A 24,864-nucleotide genomic window follows, 5' to 3' on the forward strand; every position below is an offset into this window, starting at 1 on the left:
CTCACCGCGAACGCGGCCACCCACTCGTGAACGCGAAGATTAAGCTGACATGGACCCAGCTGCTTGCCTTTCCTCTACGCGAACGTGACTAACCCCTCGCGAACGCGATGACCATTGAGCTCAACCCTTAACGATCACGGGACCTCTTTCACGAATGCTAAGGCCAACTTCACAGCCTCCCATCCTAACCCTTCGCGAATGCGAAGGCCAAAAGTCTGCAACACTCACAACAGATTTTCTTCAATTTTCTCAATTTGAAATGATCCATTTAACCACCTGAAACTGACCCGAGGCCCTCGGTACCTCAAATAAAAATTCCAACCTATACCATAACATCATTTAAACTTGTTCCAACCTTCGGAATGCTCAAAACAACATCAAAACACCAAATTTGCATCTGATTCAAGCCTAAGAATTCCAAAATCTTCCAAATTCCGCTTTCGATAAAAAAGTCTATCAAACTTCGTCTGAATGACCTGAAATTTTGCACACACATCCCAAATGACACAACAAGCCTATTTCAACTCCTGTAATTCCATTCCAACCCTTATATCAAAATCTCACCTACCAACCGGAAAATGCTAAAATTCCAATTTCGCCAATTCAAGCCTAAATCTACTTCGTACCTCCAAAACAGATTCTAATCATGCTCCTAAGTCCCAAATCACCTACCAAAGCTATCCAAACCATCAAAACTCACATCCGAGTCCTTTATCACATAAGCCAACATCCGGTTGACTTTTCTAACTTAAGCTTACTCAAAAGAGACTAAGTGCCTCAAACCTTACTAAAACCTTTCTGAACCCGAACCAACCAACCCAATAACATAAAATACAGCTGAACAAGGTAATAAGAAGCAGAAATAGGGGAAACAGTTTGGTAACTCATGAAACTACCGGCCAGTTTGTTACACTATTCATCCAATCTCAATGTCATCAGATTTTTCTGATTTTGTTATGGATAACGAAAATCATTCTCTTACGATGGCAGAATCTTATATGAAAGATAGTCCAAGTGCGCATGCAGTTGGAGAATCATCATCAGCAAGTGGAACAAAAGTTGTTAGTTTAAGACGGACTCGTTTACAAAGGGCTAAGGCACGAAATACCTCTAGATCATCTTCGAAAACCTCTAGGTTAGCTAGTTTTAGAATAACGCATTTCTCAAAGTTCTAAGGAATGCGAAATTAGTGGTTCTAAAAGTGTCAAGGAACCAGAAGTTGATGTTTCTCAAAATAATATAAAGCCTACAAAAAAGAGGAAGGTTTCTCAATCAACTATTCATAAGAGAAGACATTCCAAATCATTTTTTACGGAAAATTATATTACACCTAATTTATTGATAGAAAATTTGTATAATGTATACCCATGTAATATACTTATATATGTATGTGTATTGTATTGCAGTTTAGTGCAAGTGATAAACCAATACTTGGCAGTAACTTCAAATCTGAGATTGTTAGCAATTTGAAAACAAAATTATCAATAACGCAACTTGAACTTTTTAAGTCAACTTGTTTTGGTTATTTGTTGAATTTGCCTAGTATAAAACTACAAACACATTTAATATATTATTTGTTAACCAAGGAGGTTGAAAAAGGGAAAGCGAACGAAATGACATTTCTTGTCAATGGGGTTAAGATACGTTTTGGCTTGGCTGAGTTTGCTTGTGTAAGTGGATTAAAATGTACCGGTGATGTACATCTTTGTAGTGAAGCTACGCAAAAGAATAATCGTTCAATTGCAAAGTACTTTATAGATTACCTTTCTGTTTCTAAAGAACACCTTGTGGATTGTTTTCTTACAAAAATATTTGAGTCTGATAAAGATGCTATTAAGATAGCAGTGTTATTTGTTATAAATTCATTCCTCTTTTCTATTAGAAACACCAAAATGATTGATAAGAAGTACTTGGACTTGGTTGATAAGGGTGATTACAATAGTTATCCATGGGGAATAGATGTATATAAGGAAACAGTGAGAATAATGTCAGGTATTTTGGATAAGCAGTGACATTATTATTGGATTTCAGGATTTCCTTATGCTATTCAGATATGGTTCTATGAATGTTTTGGATATTTGCATAATTCTATCGCGTGTTGGTGTCAAAATGCATCTCCACAAATTCTTTGATGGAGTGTTACACGGCAGCTGAAATTTGAAGAGTTAAATGACAAGCTTTATGGCTTACCTTCTGAGAAGGTAAATTAATTTCTTTTTTTGTTTCCTCATGTATTGAGACTTACTTTTGCTATATATAATTTTGTAACTAAAATTTAGTAAAATGTATGTTTATGTAGTTGAATTTAAGGAATATGTCTCTTGAGAATGAGATTGCGGATAATGTTGATCAGAAACACATTAGTTCAGATGATGATTTTGTTGATCATCCACCTGAGACTTTAAAAAGACAGTGCAAAATGATGATTAATGTGAATGCAAAAAGGCAGCAGAAAGCTTCTAATATTTTGGAGAAGAAGGGGAAAGATGGTAATAATTTGAAGAAGCGGGGGAAAGCTGCTAATGAAACATCAAAAATAAAAAGTATCGGTGCTAATGATTTGGAGAAGCAGATGATGGACAATATCTCTAACATTGCTACAACAAGAAAATTAAAAAAATATTCTAATGTTACGGCATCAAATAATGACCTTGTTGATTCTACATCTGAAAAATCAAAAATGAAAAATGAAGCTGGAAATGATTTGGAGAAAAAGGTGGTGGAGAATATTCATAACCAACATTGAAGTATATGTAAAGCCTCTGTTGACCCACCAACTAAAGATAGTGAGTGGTATGTTCAATTTAAGATTTTGCAAGATGGCCAAGTTGAATTGAAGAAGGAAGTATCATTATTGAAGAAGGAATACAAGGAAGAACTAGAGAGAATTGAAGAAAGAAGTATCATTACAACTCTAATCCAAATAAAAATGGTGAAGAAATAGCTCAAAATCGTGAAGGAAACCTTTTATACTTTCTGACCCAGGCTTTTTGCACCTGCGGTCCTTTTCCCGTTTCTGCGGCCTAATCCGCCGCATCTGGGATTTTCACTTAAATGGCCAACCTTTGATTCTGTGGCCTCCTCTTTGCATCTACAGCATCACACCTGCGGTCCCCAATCCGTAGGTGCGGAAAAAACAGAAGAAGAAAAATTCTACAGCTTCCCCAAAATTCCAAACTCTCTGACAACCATCCGAAAACTCCCCGAAGCCCCCTGGATCTCAACCAAAAGCACAAACACATCATATATCACTACTCAAACTTATACCAATCTTCAAAATAACTCAAACAACATCGAATCCATCAAATCACATCGAATTCAAGCCTAAGGTTCCAAAATCTTTTGAATTTCGCTTTTGATCAAAACGTCTACCAAACCACGTCCGAATGACCTAAAATTTTGCACGCACATCCCAAATGACACAACGAACCTATTACAAATCCCGAAATTTCATTCCGATCACTATATCAAAATCTCACCTATCAACCGGAAAACGTCAAAATTTTGATTTCGCCAATTCAAGCCTAAACCTTCCACGGACCTCCAAAACACATTTCGATCATCCTCCTAAGTCCCAGATTACCTAAAAAAGATAACCAAATCATAAAAATTCCAATCCGAGATCATATACCAACAAGTCAAATCTTCGTCAAACCTTTCAAATTTTAAGCTTCAAACTGAGAATTGTTTCTTCAAAAAAAATTCATTCTGGTTATTGGGTATACTAGTTGTCTCAGTGTTGTATTATTCTAGGATGTTGCACTAGGGTGGCAATGTTGTCTATGCCGGAATGCCCAAGATTGGGTGGCGAGGTTCGACGGATTATATTTTTAGTAGAGTGGTTTCATATTTGAAGACCAGCGAATGGCTGGGAAGGATTGTCTTTCTTATTTGGGCCTTCGTGATGGGTGTCAGTGCAGATACTTCTTCCATTGATTCAGCTCCGGTGATGAGGGGTTTTCCGGATATGTTTCCTATTGCCGGGCATGTTGCCGGACAGGGTTGTTAATTTCGGTATTTATTTGGTATCGGGAACCATATCGTATGGCACCGACGGAGTTATAGGAATTTAAGGAACAACTTCAGGGATTCCTTGATAAGGGGTTCATTGGCAGGACAATGTGGATGTATGTTCTAACTTGAGTCGGCTTGGTTGACTCCGAGTTGTATTGTTGAAGGATGTGTTGATTCGATTATTGTTGAGCTTATTAGTGATCAGGGGAGATCTATAAGTTACCTTTATGTGTTGTGAGGCATTGGAATTTGTTGGGTATAGGCACATGTGGTGCGGTGTTATTGGGGTCTCTCAGTGGAATTCGAGCGGGAAAAGTATTGGGTATTACTCGGTGGATGGCGTATCGGTTGTGTCCTTTCGGGTTTGTTATGCCAATTGCTTCTCCGTAGTTATGATGATCTGCTTTTGTTCTAGAAATCAAATTGCGTGTGGTTGTCGATTTTTAGCATAGTGACTTGAGGCATTTCATGTGGACTCGTGTTTGGATAAGGTCGCGCATTGCAGCGAAGTTATGACCCTTCGAGTTAGATTTGTGTGTTCTGTTTCTATGATGTGTGGCGGGTTCTTAGCATTGTGTGTGGTGGTACTGGTGAGCTTGCGGTACAACTCTCTCATTTGAGTCATTTTTCATGATTTTAGTACGTTCGGATTGTTGCTTATTGGTGGGCGGGTTGCACGAGTGGTGGCTTTAGATCGTATTGATGTGTCATGTCACCAGAGTAGTTGTGTTGGATTAGATGAGATCTTTGGGATCTAGGAAGAATACAAACAGATTCGGTTTCAGCGTGTTGGAAGGATATTATCGATGTTTGGCTTAGAAATGTATATGGTCCTTGCCAAGAGAGAAGTGGTTTCACGAATGATTGATCTGAAAAGTGGTTATGACTTCCTATGTGTTTCATTTGTCATTGGCAGTATACGAAAGTGTTGGAGTGAGGCTTTATGTGATAAAAGGCTTATTATCAAAATTTAGATGTTTTAAGCAACTGATGTGATTAGAAGTTATCGCTACAAGAGTTTGAGTTATGTGTTACGTCATGTAATTGCACCTGAGGTTGCATGTATGGGTGATTATAGCTTGTTCGGGCTTATTTAAGGTATAAATGTGAGATTCTAAACTTGTGGATGATTTCAGATGTGGAAATGTGGTTTTAAGGTTTATAGGTTAGGTTGGATTGCAAAATTTCAGTTGCTTTATGTTATTGGACCTATATGAGATAGGGTGACGTGCATCACCCCCAGGTATCTGTATGGTAAGATATGATTATCTCTTGGATTCTTATGAGGTAATGGGTTTATACAAGTGTTTGCAATGCTCTTGGGTTTTACTGTCCTGCGTAACTTGGTTGAGTCAGAAGGATTCAGTCCTGACGGTTTAGTTTTGTGCAAGTGGAATTCAGAGAGTTCTTTATGGTTTCTACCACAGTTAGAGATGTATATTTTCTGTGAGCGTGAGGAGCATGGGATGTATAGTGATTTTCTTCTAGATGGGATCAATAGAAAGTTCTTGGCGGGTTGAGTGCGTAGTTTCTTGTGGCTCGGAAGGGATATGAAGTTCTCATGTCTATCCTGGGATGGTATGGTATATGCGGTATGTTATGTAGGATTGATATTTGCATGTGTAAGGTCACGATTCAGTTTTAAAAAGGAAGGTCACAAATTCTTAGGTGGCATGGACAGTTCAGATGATTAGGGAAATGATATTACTAATTGATGAGGCTTGATGAGGGTATACGTTTCAGAAAAGGGCAATGTGATTGAGTTAATGATACTTCATTAGTATTGCGGCGCTCCCTTGTTGGATCGATTGCTGATATTAGAGTTTCCTTGGTGGCACGGAAGAATTATAGGAGTACCTCTCGTGGGATGATTGGGTATTAGATGTATTATATATTCGGACGGTGAAGTTGGGATCGGATATGTTGACTCGCGTGCGGTAGGATTTGGAGATGGGGAGTTCTCATAAACAGGTTAGGTCGTGGTTGTGGGCCGCGTATATCGGTCTTGTATGATAACTATTGGAGGTTTGGAGGCCCGAGTGGGTCCTTGTTGCTTAGTATGCTAGATGCTCATGACTAGTGACACCCCGATGTCGGGATATGTCTATTTTGCAATTGTGTTGTTTCACCTTATTTTTGGGATTATTATTATGTTAAAGACTTAATTTGTATTATTTTAATTGCTTAAAATGAATTGGGAGTGTGTTAGCTGGTCTTGTCTTCATGAGAGGAGCCATCATGACCGGGTACGGGTTTAGGGTCATGACAAAGATGATTCCGGATCATGAGATTGAGATGATTGACACTCAAATTAATTGTCAGATTCATAAATTAACTTCCAAGTTTGTTAACGAGTCCATAGGTGTTGCTCTTGTAATGACAACTATTCCAAAATGCTCTACACCTAAAGATGCTGCAACTTCTTCCTTGCCTATTCAATCAAGTTTTGAAGGTGTTGAAGCTTATGAGATTTTGGACGACTTTACTGAAGAAGATGCAACAAGAATGAAAAAATCTCTTGTACCTCGTGTTATTGTGAAAGGGGATTACCCTTTTAAAATGTCAATTATTGAAGAAATTCCTGTATCAATTAGAGATGACTTTAGTATGTTTGTTCAAACAAAGTTAATTCAAACTCGCAGGTAACTTTACATATATCTAACATATGTTTTCATTGAAGTTTCTTTGTAATGATAGTTTGGACTATTCTATTTATATCTTTATTAAATCTTTTTAGGAAGAAGGGGTATGAAATGTCACGACCCCGATTCGCCCTTCGTGAACCATCGTGACGACACCTAGTCCTCTACGACTAGGTAAGCCTAAATTGAGGAAGATAAACCAAGTGCGGAATAAAAACAAATTAAAACAGAATGAAGAATGATAAAACAATGTTTAAAAGTGCCGCTCGGCATACACACTATTTTAACTCTCAAACCAATACATACTTCCAAGACCCGAAAACCCATGAATCACAAGCTAAGGATCACTACACAGTACTCTAACTCCAGAACATCTAATAAGGAAAAGAAATACAGAAGGGCAAATGTTTAAAAGCTAAAATAGAAAGGGACTCCTCGGTTTGCAGGCATAGCAGATATACCTCGAAGTTGCTGGAGCAGTCACCTCACCTCAAGGGTGATAGGACTAAGTTGCAGTACCTGGATCTGCACATAAAAACATGCGCAGAAGGGCATGAGTACACCACAGCGGTACTTAGCAAGTGCCAAGCCTAACCTCGGTCGGGTAGTGACGAGGAAGGTCAGGGCCCTACTGAGGTTAAATAAAGTATAAAGTTTGACAGTGTAGAATAGAACAGTATAAACAAATACAGCAGTAAAAGTAACACAAGAAATAAAAAGGGCAACAACGGCTATTACAGAGACAAGGCAAAACACGGAAAGAAACGCGACATAGCACAAAAATAACAACTAGGGATCTCCAATGATACCGTCCTGTAGTCCCATATGTATATATTCAATGGATCTCCTGGGATCCCATTCCGTAGTCCAACGCATAGTGTGCGGGGATCTACCGGAATCACATTCCGTAGTCCCAAATGTAAATACCCAATTCTGGGGGAATCTACCAGGTGCATTCCCGTAGTTCCATATAACTGTGCAGGAGGATCTACTGGAATCCACATTCGTAGTCCCAAAATAAATAGGCAAAAGGGGGGGAGCTACCAGGATCCCACATCCGTAGTCCCAATGTAAATACACATCAACAACAGGAAAATATTCAGAAATGGCAATTTCATATTAAGGCGAGCAAGTAATTCTAGCCTAGCATGCTGTATAAAATTTAGGTAAGGCAGTTTGAGCAAGTAAAGCAATTAAGTCACTTAGACAAGCTTTCCAAAGCTAACAACAGGATTAATAGTGTAAGTAATAAAATAGGAAAGGAAACATACTAATAATTACTTAATGAAAACCGGATTTCCAACAATTAGCACAAGTACGCACTCGTCACCTCACGTAAAAGGCATTTCAATTACCAAATATATCAAATCCTAAGGGGAAGGTCCCCCACACAAGGTTAGACAAGCCACTTACCTTGAATCGGCTCAAAATCAACCCGAAACCACGCTCTTGCCACGAGTACACAACTCCAAATGGTCCAAATCTATTCAATTCAATTGCATAATGTTAATAACACTTCAAGTAACTTATTCTACAAAGAAATTCTAAGCTAATACGCGGCATTAGGTAAAATGACCAAAACGCCCCTTGGGCGCACATCTCAGAATCAGGTAAAATTTATATTTTCAGAATCCTCACGCTCTCACGAGTTCATGCATACCAAAATTATCCAAATCTAAGGTCAAATTCCCAATCAAAAGTTGAATTCTAGGTCTAAGAACTTTCTTCCAACTTTTCCCCAATTTTCATCTCCAATCCGAAATTAAATGATGAATTCATATTTGGATTAATGGGTTACAAGAAAAAAGGAGTTAAGAATCGTTACCCAATCGATATATCTGAAAATCCCTCAAAGTCTCGCTTAAATCCGAGCTCTCAAGCTTAAGTTTTGATAAAAATGGCTAGACCCTCGATTTTGAAATTTTACATTCTGCCCAGGTATTTCCTTCTTCGCGAACGCAGAAGGACCTTCACGTTCGCGAAACACAAATTCGCTTGGTCCAGCTTTCCTTCATCGCGAACGCGATGCCCTAGTCGCTAACGCGGTGCACAATCTCCTCCTCCTACGCAAACGCGGGAACACCATCGCAAACGCATAGGTATAAGACCTCTCAGCTTCGCGAATGCGGGAGAAACTTCGCGAATGCGAAGCATTAAACCTCCCCCAACCCCAGCTCCTATTCGCGAACGCGAGACCCCACTCACGAATGCGAAGAAGGAAACTAGAACTGGGTTGTTACAATTTTTTGCAAATTTCTCTAATTTCCAAAATGACCAGTTGAGCATTCGAAACACACCTGAGGCCCCCGGGACCTCAACCAACCCTGCCAATCAATCCTAAAACATCATTCAAACTTGTTCCAACCTTCGGAACGCTCAAAACAACATCAAAACACCTATTTTTCATCGGATTGAAGCCTAAGAATTCCAAAAACTCTAAAAATACGCTTTCGATCAAAAAGTCTATCTAACCTCGTCCGAATGACCTAAACTTTTACGCACACGTCACATTAAACACTATGGAGCTACTCCAACTTCCAGAATTCCAATCCGACCCTCGGATCAAAATCTCACTATCGAACCGGAAACTTCAAAAATTCAGCTTTCGACATTTCAAGCCTAAATTAGCTACGGACCTCCAAAACACAATCTGAACATGCCCCTAAGCCCGAAATCACCCAACGGAGCTAAGGGAACCATCGAATTTCCATTCCAAGGCTGTCTTCACACAATTCCGACTACGGTCAACTTTCCTACACTTAAGCTCTCATTTAGGGACTAAGTGTCCCAAAACTCTCCGAAACTCAAAACCAAACATCCCGGCAAATCGAAATAGTCGAAATAAACTTGGGGAAAGTAGTTAATAGGGGATCAGGGCGTTAATTCTCAAGACGACCGGCCGGGTCATCACATCCTCCTACACTTAAACATTTGTTCGTCCTCGAACGAGCATAGAAACGTACCTGGAGTAGTAAAAAGATGAGGGTAACAACTGCCATATCCTGCTTGGTCTCCCAGGTTGCCTTCTCAACCGACTGGCCCCGCCACTGAACCTTCACTGATGTAATGTTCTTTGACCTCATCTTTCTAACCTGCCTGTCCAATATTGCCACTGGCTCCTCAACGTAGGATAGATCCTTGTCCAACTGGACTGAACTGAAATCCAACATGTGCGATGGATTACCGTGATACCTCCAGAACATCGAAACATGAAATATCGGATGAACTCCGGCCAAGCTGGGAGGTAAGGCAAGCTCATAAGCAACCTCCCCAACACGCCTCAATATCTCAAAAGGGACAATAAATCTCGGACTCAACTTTCCTTTCTTCCCGAATCTCATAACGCCCTTCATAGGTGAAACCAGAAGCAGAACCCACTCTCCAACCATATAGTAAATATCACAAACCTTCTGGCCCGTGTAACTCTTCTATCTGGACTGGGCTATACGGAGTCTATCCTGAATCACCTTAACCTTCTCCAAAGCATCCTGAAGCAGGTCGGTGCCCAACAATCTAGCCTTACCCGACTCAAACCAACCCACCGAGTATCTACACCATCTCCCATATAAAGCCTCATACGGTGCCATCTGAATGCTGGACCGATAGTTGTTGTTGTAAGTAAACTCTGTCAATGGCAAGAACTGATCCCAAGACCCTCCAAACTCAATCACACACGCACAGAGCATATCCTCAAGAATCTGAATAGTGCACTCGGATTTTCCGTCCGTCTGAGGGTGAAATGTTGTACTCAACTCCACCCGAGTACCCAACTTATGCTGAACGACTCTCCAGAATCGTGATGTGAACTGAGTACTTCTATCTGAAATGATGGAAACTGGAATACCATACAGATGAACAATCTCCCAGATATAGATCTCCGCCAACCGCTTTGAGGAATAAGTAGTACACACAGGAATAAATGAGCGGACTTGGTCAGCCGATCCACAATCACCCAAATAGCATCGAACTTCATCAAAGTCCGTGGGAGCCCAACTATAAAGTCCATGGTGATCCGCTCCCACTTCCACTCCAGAATCCGTATCTGCTGAAGCAACCCACCCGGTATCTAGTGCTCATATTTCACCTACTGACAATTGAGGCACCGAGCTACAAATCCAACTATATCTTTCTTCATTCGCCTCCATCAATAGTGCTGTCTCAAGTTCTGATACATCTTTGCGGCACCCGAATGGATGGAATACTGCGAACTATGGGCCTCCTCTAGAATCAACTCTCGAAGCCCATCAGCATTGGGTACACAAATCCGACCCTGCATCCTCAATACCCCATCATCACCAATAGCCACATCTATGGCATTACCGTGCTGAACCTTGTCCTTGAGGACAAGCAAATGATGATTATCATACTGCCGCTCCCTGATATGATCAAATAAGGACGACCGAGAAACCATGCAAGCTAGAACCCAACTGGGCTCCGAAAGATCCAATCTCACAAACTGACTAACTAAGGCCTGAACATCCATCGCCATAGGCCTCTCCAATGCTGGTAAATAATCCAAACTCCCCAAACTCTCTACCCGGCGACTCAAAGCATCGGCCACCACATTGGCCTTGCCCGGGTGATACAAAATAGTGATGTCATAGCCCTTCAGCAACTCTAACCACCTCCTCTGGTGCAAATTTAGATCCTTTTGCTTGAACAGGTGCTGCAAGCACCAATGGTCAGTATAAATCTCACAGGGAACCCCGTAAAAATAATGGCGCCAAATCTTCAGTGCGTGAACAATGGCAGCAACTCAAGGTCGTGAACAGGGTAATTCTTCTCATGTATCTTCAACTGTCTGGATGCGTAGGCAATCACCCTACCGTCCTGCATCAACATCTCTCCGAGGCCAACCCTTGAGGCATCACAATAGACGGTATAAGACCCCGAACCTATAGGCAATATCAAAACTGGGGTTGTAATCAAAGTTGTCTTGAGCTTCTGAAAGCTCGCCTCACACTCCTCCGTCCACTGGAACGGAGCACCCTTCTGGGTCAGTCTGGTCATAGGGGCTGCAATCGATGAAATCCCCTCAACAAAACAGTTGTAGTAACCCACCAAGCCAAGGAAACTGCAGATCTCTGTAGTTGAGGATGGTCTGGGCCAACTCTGCACGGCCTCTATCTTCTTCGGATCCACCTGAATACCCTTACTCGATACCATGTGGCCTAAGAATGCCACTGAATCCAACCAGAACTCATATTTCGAGAACTTAGCATATAACTTTTTCTCTCTTAAAGTCTGAAGCACAGTCCTCAGGTGTTGCTTATGATCTTCCCGACTCCGAGAATACACCAAAATATCATCAATAAATACAATGACGAACGAGTCAAGATACGGTCGGAACACACTGTGCATCAAGTGCATAAAAGCTGTTGGGGCATTGGTTAGCCCAAATGACATGACAAGGAACTCGTAATGACCATACCGAGTCCTGAAAGCAGTCTTCGGGATATCTGGCTCCTGAATCTTCAGCTGATGATAACCTGAGCGCAAATCAATCTTAGAAAACATACGTACACCCTGAAGTTGGTCAAATAAATCATCAATACGAGGCAAAGGATAACGGTTCTTCATTGTAACCTTGTTTAACTGTCAATAATCTTTACTCATACGCATAGAACCATCATTTTTCTTCACAAACAAGTCAAGAGCACCCCGAGGTGATACACTGGGCCGAATAAAACCCTTATCAAGCAATTCCTGTAACTGATCCTTCAACTCCTTCAACTCAGGAGGAGCCATACGATATAGAGGAATAGAAATGGGTTGAGTGCCCGGTAACAGATCAATGCCAAAATCAATATCTCTATCAGGCGGCATGCCTGGAAGATCAGCTGAAAACACATCAGGAAAATTCCGTACTACTGGGACTAAATCAACTGAAGGGGTATCAATACTGACATCTCTCACATAAGCTAAATACGTGTCACACCCCTTCTCAACCATACGCTGAGCTTTAAGAAAATAAATAACTCTACTGGGAGTGTGATCTAAAGTACCCCTCCACTCAACACACGGTACACCTGGCATAGCTAGCATCACGGTTTTGGCGTGACAATCAAGAATAGCATAATGGGGCGACAACCAGTCCATGCCCAAGATAATATCAAAATCAACCATGCTGTGCAACATTAAATTGGCTCTGGTCTCAAAACCACTAAGAGCAACCAAACACGACCGATAAACGCGGTTAATAATAAGAGAATCTCCCACAGGAGTAGAAACATAAATAGGGGAACTCAAAGAATCCCGAGATACACCCAAATGCGGGGTAAAATAAGAAGACACAAAAGAATAGATGGAGTCTAGATTGAATAAAATCGATGCATCTCTATGACAAACCAGGACAATACCTGTGATGACAGAATCGGTGGCAACAACCTCGGTATGGGCAGGAAAGGCATAATATCTAGCTTGGCCTCCCCCTCTAGGGCGACCTCTACCTCCCCGACCTCCACCTCTAGCTGGGTGAGTAGGGGGTAGCAACTGGAGCTGTAACCATAGCCTGAGAACTCTGTGGGTCACATTGTGGCTGAGAAGTATATGGAGGTGTACCCCTCCCAAGTCTAGGACAATCTCTCACCATATGGCATGTGTCACCACACTCAAAACAAGCTCTGAGAGGACGTGGTGGATGTGACTGGCTCGAGCCAGGTCTGCTGGATTGACCTCTAAAAGCACCTCACACAGGAGGCGCGCTAGATACCGGAGGTGCATAATAAGGCTCCTGAGGCCTAGGATGAGCTGGAATACCACTGGCTGCTAGAAGAGATGAATGAACAGGGCGACTCATATAACCCCGACCATGACAACCTGCAGCTGGGGCATGGGCACCAGAATAACGACCCAACTCTCGAGACCTCTTGGCCTCCCTCTCATCTCTCTCCCTAGCATGCATACCCTCAATCCTCCTAGCAATGCTCACCACCTGCTAATAAGAAATATCCATCTCCAACTCACGAGCCATGCTAGACCTGATGTTGGTAATAAGGCCCTCAATAAATTGGCGAACCCTCTCGCGAATAGTAGAAACCAAGGCTGGTGCATGCCTAGCCAAACTAGTGTAACGGACTGCATACTCTGAGATAGTCATAGCACGCTGGCGCAAATGCTCAAACTCTGTGTTCCACGCGTCCATGAGGCTCTGAGGAACATACTCTCTTAGTAACAGATCTGAAAACGCCTCATCCGGACTGTCTAACTCATAGGTGCGCTACCAATTATAGGTGGCTCTTTGAAGCTGGAAGGTAGTGAAAGAAACCCCGCTCGATCATGATATACCCATGGTACGGAGAATGTGGTAACTCTCATCTAGAAATCCTAGAGCATCCTCTGATGCTAAACCGCTAAATACAGGAGGCTTGAACCTCTCAAGCCTCAGCTGCTCTTCCTCGGAAGCCGCTGCCCTGCCCTCAGGCTGAACTAGCACTACGGACGGTACATGAATAATCTCAAGGACCTACTCAACATGCACTCGCTGCTCATGAGTGTTGGCGGTAGGAGTTTATGCTCCTCCCCCGGCCTGAGATGTAGCTGCAGCAAGGGGAAGCAACCCTGCTTGAGCCAGGGTGGTGTACATGCTCATGAATTGTGATAAAGTCTCCTAAAGAGCTTGAGTAGTAGTAGCAGTAGGCGTTTTAGGTGCCTGGACTCCGGCAGCTCGCGCAGGTGCTCTGGCTGCACTACGTGCGCGTCCTCGGCCTCTACCCAGCCTCAGCCTCTGACGGTTGTAGTAGAGGGTGCGGGTGCCTGATCATCTCAGGTAGCACGTGTCCTCACCATATGTGAGAGAATAGAAGACAGAAGTTTAGAATTGTGATGTCAAAATATCGCACGACAAAGAAATCAAATAAAGTGAAATTTTCCTAACAGTTACATAGCCTCTCGTATATAAGTACAAACATCTCCGTACCGATCAACGAGACTCTAATAAACCTTTTTGTGATCCATGACTCGTATGAACCTAGAGCTCTGATACCAACTTGTCACGACCCCAGTTCGTCCTTCATGAACCATCGCGACGGCATCTAGTCCTCTACGACTAGGTAAGCCTAAATTACGGAAGATAAACCAAGTGCAGAATAAAAACAAATTAAAACAGAATGAAGAACGATAAAACACTATCTAAAAGTGCATCTCGGCATATACAATATTTAACTCTCAAACCAATACATATTTCCAAGCCCCCGAAACCCATGAATCACAAGCTAAGGATCACTACACAGTACTCTAACTCCAAAACATCTAACAAGGAAAAGAAATATAGAAGGGAAAATGTTTAAAAGCTAGAATAGAAAGGGACTCCTCGGTCTACGGACGCGGCAGATATACCTTGAAGTTGCTGGAGTAGTCGCCTCGCCTCAAGGGTGATAGGACTAAGTCGCAGTACCTAGATCTGCACATGAAAAACATTCGCAGAAGGAGCATGAATACACCACAGCAGTACTCAGTAAGTGCCAAACCTAACCTCGGTCGGGTAGTGACGAGGAAGGTCAGGGCCCTACTGAGGTTAAATAAAGTATAAAGTTTGACAGTGTAGAACAGAACAATATAAATAAATATAGCAGTAAAAGTAACACAGGATATAAAAAGGGCAACAACAACTATTACAGAGACAAGGCAAAACACGGAAAGAAATGCGACATAGCACCAAAATAACAACTGGGGATCTCCTAAGATACCGTCCTGTAGTCCTATATGTACATATTCAATAGATCTCCTGGGATCCCGTTCCGTAGTCCAACTCATAGTGAGCGGTGACCTACCGGAATCCCATTCTATAGTCCCAAATGTAAATACCTAGTACTGGGGGAATCTACCTGGTGCATTCCCGTAGTTCCATATAACTGTGCAGGGGGATCTACCGGAATCCCACATCCGTAGTCCCAAAATAAACAGGCAAAAGGGGGGAGCTACCGGAATGTCACATCCGTAGTCCCAATGTAAATACACAACAGCAACAGGAAAATATTCAGATATGTTAAATTTTATATTAAGGCAAACAATTAATTCTAACCTAATATGCTACAGAGAATTCAGGTAAGGCAGTTTGAGCAAGTAAAGCAATTAAGTCACTTAGACATGCTTTCCTAAGCTAACAACATGCTTAATAGTGCAAGTAATAAAATAGGAAAGGAAACATACTAATATTTACTTAAACAAAACTGAATTTCCAACAATTAGCACAAGTACGCACTCGTCACATCACGTACAAGGCATTTCAATTATCAAATATACCAAATCCTAAGGGGAAGGTCCCCCACATAAGGTTAGACAAGCCACTTATCTCGAACAGGCTCAAAATCAACCCGAAACCAAGCTCTTGCCACGAGTACTCGACTCCAAATGGCCCAAATCTAATTAATTCAATTGCATAATTTAAATAACACTTCAAGTAACTGATTCTACAAAGAAATTCTAAGCTAATACGCGAAATTAGGTAAAATGACCAAAACGACCCTCGGGCCCACATCTCGGAATTAGGTAAAATTTATATTTTCAGAATTCTCATGCTCTCACGAGTTCATGCATACCAAAATTATCCAAATCTGATGTCAAATTCCCAATCAAAAGTTGAATTCTAGGTTTAAGAACTTTCTTCCAACTTTTCCCCAATTTTCATCTCCAATTCGAAATTAAATGATGAATTCATGTTTGGATTAATGGGTTACAAGAAAAAAGAAGTTAATAATCATTACCCAATTGATATCTCTGAAAATCCCTCAAAATCTTGCTTAAATTCGAGCTCCCAAGCTTATGTTTTGATAAAAATGGCTAAACCTTCGATTTTGAAATTTTATATTCTGCCCAGGTATTTCCTTCTTCGTGAACGCGGAAGGACCCTTGCATACGCGAAGCACAACTTTTCTTGGTTCAGCTTTCCTTCAACACGAACGTGATGCCCTAGTCGCGAAAGCGGTACATAATCTCCTCCTCCTATGCGAACGCGGGAACACCATCGCGAACGCGTAGGTATAAGACCTCTCAGCTTCACGAACACGGGAGAAACTTCGCGAACGCGAAGAATTTAACCTCCCCCAGCCTCAGCTCCTCTTCGCGAATGTGAGACCCCACTCGCAAAGGTGAAGAAGGAAACTAGAACTGGGATGCTGCAATTTTTTGCAAATTTCTCTAAGTTCCAAAATGACCCGTTGAACATACGAAACACACCGGAGGCCCCCGGGATCTCAACCAACCCTGCCAACCAATCCTAAAACATCATTAAAACTTTTTCCATCTTCGGAACGCTCAAAAAAACATCAAAACACCTATTTTTCATCAGATTCAAGCCTAAGAATTCCAAAAACTCTAAAAATACGCTTTCGATCAAAAAGTCTATCAAACCTCGTCCGTATGACCTGAAATTTTGCACACTTGTAACATTAAACACTACGGATCTACTCCAACTTCCATAATTCCATTTCGACCCTCGGATCAAAATCTCACTAACGAACAGGAAACTTCAAAAATTCAACTTTCGGCATTTCAGGCCTAAATTAGCTATGGACCTCCAAAACACAATCAGAATACGCCCTTAAGCCCGAAATCACCCAACGGAGATAACGGAACCATCGGATTTCCATTTCGAGGCCGTATTCATACTGTTCCGACTATGGTCAACTTTCCAACACTTAAGCTCTCATTTAGGGACTAAGTGTCCCAAAACTCTCCGAAACTCAAAATCGAACATCCCGACAAATTAAAATAGCAGAAATAAACTTGGGAAAAGCAGTTAATGGGGGATCGGGGTGTTAATTCTCAAGACGACCGGCCGGGTCATCACAGAAAAGAAGGATGATATACTGGAGGAAGAGTTTGATCTTGGAATTGAATTTATAGCTAAGAAGACATGGTTTTTTAACTTCATTATTCTGGTATAGGTATCAATGAAACGGTATGTCAACATACATTATTTTTTTGTTTTGTTTTAGTATAAATATGTGTCTGTATATTTGATTGATGTCTCTTTTCTTTTTGTAGCATATTGATGTTATATTCTATTACCTCCGGAAGAAAGTAAAATATGGAAACATAAGGATGACAACTACTGACAACTATTTTAGTTCTGCCATTCAAGAGGTGTACAATAAATCAATATGGATTGCATGAATGTAAAAAATGAGATTTTTGAATTGACAAAGAAATTAAGAGAGTATGTGCTTGGGTTTTACATTCTTTGTAACACCCCCTGGCTTTTCGTGGATTATGTTCTTATGCCAATCAATGTAAAAGATGCAAGGCATTGGGTGTTGGGCGTTCTATCTTTGCATGATGGGTGCATATACGTATATGACTCAATAAGATCCTCAAGACATGATGCTGTAGTTCATAAAGCTTTGAATTCATTTGATGTAATGATATCATTGTTGCTCAACACTACTACATTTTATAATCAAATAAGTGACATTGCAATGAATTAATTACATTATTTGGAAAAACAGGATCTAAGTGATCCATTTGCTGTTATTTCAGTGGATAACTTGCCTCAACAGGAAAAAGCGTAAGTGTTTTCATGTGTTTATCTTACTCCTTTATAATAATCCAGTATTTACACCTTTATTGTTTTATCTTATTATTTCTTAATATGTGTTTTGTTGTAGTGATTGTGGTATATATTGTTCTGCATTTGCGGAGTATTTAATTGAAGGCAAGAAGATACCAGTTGACAAGAACATCTTTGATCCTACATGTCTTCGATTCAGATATGCAGCATTATTATACAATTATCGTAAGAAGAAGCAGCTGGAATATTTGGTTAGTGAAGATGAGGTCACTGGAAGACTAGATAAACCTTCCATTTCAAAAAGGCGCAAGATAAAGACCAAAAAATAGTTTTTTGTTCTTTGTTGTAATTAAGTACATATTTTGGATTGAAATGCAGATTAATATACTGTATATTATGCTGGAATTAAAGACTGCAAATTTTTTATTTCTTGTATATTTGGCTGCAGATCTATCATTTGAAATCATATTATCGAGTATTGCTCCCTATAAATTATGCTAGAAATGCTACTTATAAAGCAATATAAGCCAGTATATTATAATGGAGAGAAGTGTAAAATAGTGAAAACTTGGTATCTAGAACAATTTACAAATAATTTAAAATTTTATTTCCTGTATATTATACTAGAGTTATATATTGTTAAACTATAATCTCCATTATTTAATACTGGAGGTGCACAATCCAGATTTTTTGCCCTAAATTTCACTGATTTATTAATTGAAATAAAGTAATAATGATTGGAGATTATATTTTTGATGGTGTGTTTTTATGTATAAAATGTTAGATTTAGTATAATATAACATATTAGTTGGAGTTCCTATTTTGTTTACTCACTATAAATTATGCTGGAAATGCTACTTATGAAGGTATATAAGCCAGTATATTATAATGGAGAAGTGAAAAATAGCAGAAACTTGGTATCTAGAATAATTTACTGGAATTAAATAATTTAAAATTTTATTTCCTGTATATTATACTGGATGTATATATTGTTAATTCATAATGTCCAGTATTTAATACTGGACGTGAACAATCCAGAATTTTTTACCCTAAATTTGACCAATTTATTAATTGAAATAAAGTTGTAATGATTGGAGATTATATTTTTGATGGTGTGTTTTTATGTATAAAATGTTAGATTTAATATAATCTAACATATTAGTTGGAGTTCTTATTTTGGTTACTCCCGATAATTTATACTGGAAATGCTACTTATGAAGGGATATAAGCCAGTTGTCACGCCTCCTTTTTCCTACACCCCAGAAGAGTATAAAGGAGTTTTTCTAATTTAAGGACAATCGAAACAGAATTTATTGTTAAAAGATTCAGAGTCGCCACTTGGGAGATTTCTGGTGTCCCAAGTCACCGGTTGAATCCCGAGTCGAGGAAAAGCTTGACTCTGTGTTACAGTCCGCGAACCAGAAATCCGGATAAGGAATTCTGTTAACCCGGGAGAAGGTATTAGGCATTCCCGAGTTCCGTGGTTCTAGCACGGTCGCTCAACTGTTATAATTGGCCTATTTACTTGATTTTACTACATGTTTAGCCTATGGTGCAATTTTAACTAACCACTTTATTTAATTAATTTTAGGAAAAATTCAACGTCATCTAAAACACATCTTGAACCATGTCACATAAATGCACCCGTGGTCCATGACACATTTTATCTAACATTGTTGAGATTTGGATTTGGGTCACATAAATGTGCACCCGAATTTGGATTTATGTATCATGACCACGCCACGTGAACCGTACCCGTGATCACGATAAATTTATTATTAATCGCGCCTAAAGCACTCTAACGGAGTTCATTATTCTTCCTAAACTTTGAGACTATTGCGAGGCCATTAATTACGAACAAGATATTATTGGGAAGCAAATAGGCAAGCTAACACGATCTATTACTTGGTCAGATTCCTTATGGTCTAAGGCCTATATTGTGGCCCATTCTTATTCCTTGCCAAGAAAGAAACAACTCCAATTTTTCTATCTACCCGATTAAAAGCATTTATTCAAGAACCCAAGACTACATGCATCACATTCTAAATAAAAACTAATTAAAACAATTAAAATGAAAACTAAGGCATGCTACTCAAACAACGCAGAATCACAAATCAACCAACACACGCACCAAGCTATCATAACATAATGAAATGAGAATAAAAATTGAGAAATGGACCTTTTATTGGTGAACAATGTTAAAAATTGCAAATCAATCAGGTTAAGCAAAGCAACAATCCTTGGACCGAAACATCGCGATTACAAACCGGAACCTCGAATCGACACCCTAAGCCTTGATCCCCACTAACAATCATCTTCAGTCTTCTGAACCAACAACTGGCATGCACGGATAACTATAAAGAAACCTTTCTCAAATGATAGTTGACCTCGAATTGGGATTGTCTTTTAACGAGCAAAGTTGCTTTTTTAACTAATTGAAACTTGATCTCTTAATAGGCCAGACCTTCTTCGAGGTGAATCGGCACTTGAAAGAGTATGCTGGGCCACTAAATAGCTCAAAAATTCTTGAATATTTGGGCAAATCCTTGTACCTCTGATCAAATGAGTATATATTAGAGTAGTATCTGACAATAGCACGAATTTTTATAATTAGTGTTGTCCGCTTTGGAATTTATTTTAGGGAAGCCCGAATTGTCTTCAATCCTTTTTCAAATCAGAGATCTTATTGGCTTTGGAACTCGTTGAGGGTCTGGGTGGCCGTTCTCTTTTTTTGGAATTTTCAGTCTAACGAAGAAGAAAGGAAATGGCTGATTGTGTGTTTTAGGCATAGGTCTTAGTTTAGGGATTAGGTACTATTATATATAGGGGTAGGAATTAGGTTATGGGTATGGGCCTAGGAATTATGGGCTTGGGAATTATGGGCTAGGTCCAAAAAGTAAGCCTAAAAATGAGTCGTTTTCCCGAATTTATTCTCTCCACGCGAATGAGATTAAAATACGACCTCATTTATTAATTAATCTTACTTAAATAAAATATTATTAAAATAAAACTAATCGTTAAAACAAACCTACTTTCTTTTTGGTATTTTCAAATATCATATTAAAATAAAAGTAATGTACGATTTTTGTATATATTTTTTTAGTTTTACAGAAAGTAATAAACTAAAAGCAACTAAAAAGAAGAAATATTTTTTGTAATTTTCATTTTTTGATAAAAATAAAGTAAAAGAGTCAAAACTAATTGAAATATCGATATTAGGCCTAAACTAAACATTTTTCGCTAAAAATGGGTGAAATTTCGGGGAGGGTCAAAAATCACATGTCTACAGCTGCCCCTCTTTGACTGGAAAGACGAAGTATTTTCAGACAAAGAACGACTAGAAATGTTTTTGACCCGACCCTTATTTGGAGAGACTAAAACTAAGAGAGAGGGGAATGTGACCAAGCTCTAGTATCTGAGCTGCCTACATATCCTTGGCTATAAAGGAATCAGGCCACGTGTGGTTTAGAGGTGAGTGAGATGATGGAGTATGCCGAGGTGGAGAGCCGGTCGAGGTGCCGTTCCGCCGAGGTTCCGGTCCGCGGTCCTGTTATTACATCAAAATCATAAATGAAAAAGACTAACTAAGTCTGTCAACTATGAGTTACAAGATTCCTATCTATAAGTCTTCTGAAGCTTGATCTTGAGTCTTGAATGGTTCTTCATGCAGACTTTGGATTTGAACCTTGACATTTGCTAGTTGCAGGTGCTAGCTCATTCTTCTTCAGCTTTTTGGATCAAAACCAGGCATGCAGTGCTTGTGACCTCAACCATATCTTAAGCAGTTCACGTCTTCCATCAACTTCTGCATTTGGATTCACCTCTTGCCTTTATTTTTTTTCTTTATTGTGACTAATTTCTGTTGATCATCTCGGACTGTTGACTCGCATTCTTGCCGAGAGATTCTTTGGTTGTTGACTTGAATTGCAATCTGAGATGCTTTTCCTTTTATTCAGGTGGACGCCTGATTGTTGAATTCGAATTGTATTCCCTTGCTCTCCAAGTGGGTGCCTGACTGCTGAACTTGAATTATATTCCCATGCTTTCCAAGCGGGCTCTTGATTGCTAAACTTGAATGTATTCCCTACTCTTCAGGCGAGCTCCTGACTGCTGACTTGAAATGTATTCCCTGCTCTCCAGGCAGGCTCCTGACTACTAAACTTGAATGTATTCTCTGCTCTCCAGGCGGGCTCCTGACTGCTAGACTTGAATGTATTCCCTACTCTCCAGGCGGGTTCCTGACTGCTAGACTTGAATGTATTCCCTGCTCTCCAGGCGGACTCCTGACTGCTGCCTTGAAATGTATTCCCTGCTCTCCAAGAGGTCTCCTGACTGCTAGACTTAAATGTATTCCCTGCTCTCCAGACGGGCTCCTAACTGCTAGACTTGAATGTATTCCCTGCTCTCCAGGCAAGCTCCTGACTGCTAACTTGAAATGTATTCCCTGCTCTCCAGGCGGGCTCCTGACTTCAACAAAATAGACAAAAACAAAGGAAATTTTTCTGCCCCAGTTCAGGTATCTGGGCACATATATAAGTGTAAGACGAACCGCATTACCAAATATCAATAAGAACTTGAAAACTAAAACTTGAGTTATACTCCATTGTTCTCCAGGTGGGCTCCTGATTGCTAACTTGAAATGTATTCCCTGCTCTCCATGCGAGCTCCTGACTGCTAAACTTGAATGTATTCCCTACTCTCCAGGCGGGCTCCTGACTGCTAGACTTGAAATGTATTCCCTGCTCTCCAGGCGGGCTCCTGATTTCAACAAAATAGACAGAAACAAAAAAAAATTCTGCCCCAGTTTGGTTGTTGGGCGCATATGTGAGTGTAAAACTAAATCATATTACCAAGTATTACTAAAAATTTGAAAGCTATGTCCCATTATCCAGGGGGGTCCTAACAACTCTTAATTAAACGACAACTTTAAATCTAAGTTACATCTTCTAAAGGTGTGACTTCTGCTAAATCTTGTTATTTAAGAGGGTCTTTAAACTACTCCCCATTATCCAGGAAGGTCATGAGAATCAAAAGTCAAAGTTTATCTTAAGAGTGACAACTTTTATGGCTGAATTATGCTACCCTACAGCAGAATTTATGCTAAATGTTGTTATCTAATCAAAATCTTAAAGCTAAGCCCCATTATTCAGGAGGGTCCTAGAAACTCCTAATTGACTCTTATCTCGAACATGCAAACTTCTAAACCGGCTTATATTCCTTTGAGATACATTTATGCTAGATTACGCTATTTCTAAACTTTACGCTAGGTCCCATTTTCTAGGAGGGTCCTGAAAATCAAAAATTGAACCTGTTTGGTGACTGCGTTTCTCCACGGAGGGTTTCTCCGAAACAACCGAAATTTCATGCCCCTGTTTTAATCAAAGAAAATTTTTGTCAGTTTAAAATGCGGTGATTGGTTTGTGTACCTGACTTTAAGGGCGATTGCTCCTCAACTTCCCATGATAACTTTGACTTCCACTTAAAGACCTTGCTAACCACTTTCTCTGTCATCCTTATCACAGAAAATACCTCTTCTCCGTTCAGATCCAATACCCTCTATTTGTTGCATTGCTTATGAACTGACATTTACCAAACCTTTGTGTCTCACATGAATCCCAAAGTACGTCAATTGCCACCCACTCAGTACGTATGTTGTTCTTTCTTGACTTAAACCACTAGCCTTGGCCTTGACGTCTATTGCTCCTTCACTTGCCATGATAACTTTGATTTCTGCTTGGAAGACCTTGGTTGTCACTGGTTAACCACTTTCTTTGTCAATCTTATCACAGAAAATACCTTTGATTCGTTCACCCTACACCCTCCATTTGTTGCATTGTTCATGAATTGATATATACCAAACCTTTGTAGTTCACATGAATCCCAAAACATGTTGATTGTTACCAACTCAGTGCGCACGTTGTTCTTTCCTAACTTATGTCACTTTGATGTGCTGGCTAGATCCCGTTTTGTGCAATTAGAAAGCTGGTGGCAAATTTTGAAGTCATTTCTCACTTATTTTGACCAAACAGACTCAAGAATATGAAGTAAATAAGACAAAAGGAACAGAGTAAAGGACAAAGGAAAGAGATGATTCCTAACAAGAAAACTACAAAGTAGAAACCTATCAGATGTGGATACCAACTCTAATGACCATGACATGCACCTGTGGCCTATTCTGTTGAGCAAGTCTGATGTTCAACTCCTGTTATACCTCTAAACCGTGAAACTGGGCTTCAATACTCCGATCATCCAATCTAATTCACAATCCTTATTTGACTTGTAGTGCCCGAAGAGTTTTCACCATCAAGACTCTCTCATTTTGTTCTTTCTCTCAACTTACCGTCGCCTTACGGTGCCCGCGAGTGTTTTCACCAATAAGACTCTCTCATTTTTGGATTTCTCTCAGCTCTCGTCGCCCTACGGTGCCCATGAGGGTTTTCACCAATAATATTCTCTCATTTTCATTATTTTTCTGCTTGGACCGGAGTGTTGCCCCTAATATGAATTACCTTTCCTTGCTTGACTTGGCATCTCTCGAAGACTGATCGGAAGGTCTTTCTTTGGACCGTAACGTGGGATTTTGGATAGGGTTAAAAAGAAAGGATATCAAAGGCTCAAAACAATTCACATGGGTTCAAAATTACAACATTTGGAATCAGATTTCTTACAACGACCACAACTTCTGCCCCAGTTTCTTGC

This window comes from Nicotiana tabacum, chromosome 10 (assembly GCF_000715075.1).
Source record: "Nicotiana tabacum cultivar K326 chromosome 10, ASM71507v2, whole genome shotgun sequence".
NCBI lineage: Eukaryota > Viridiplantae > Streptophyta > Magnoliopsida > Solanales > Solanaceae > Nicotiana > Nicotiana tabacum.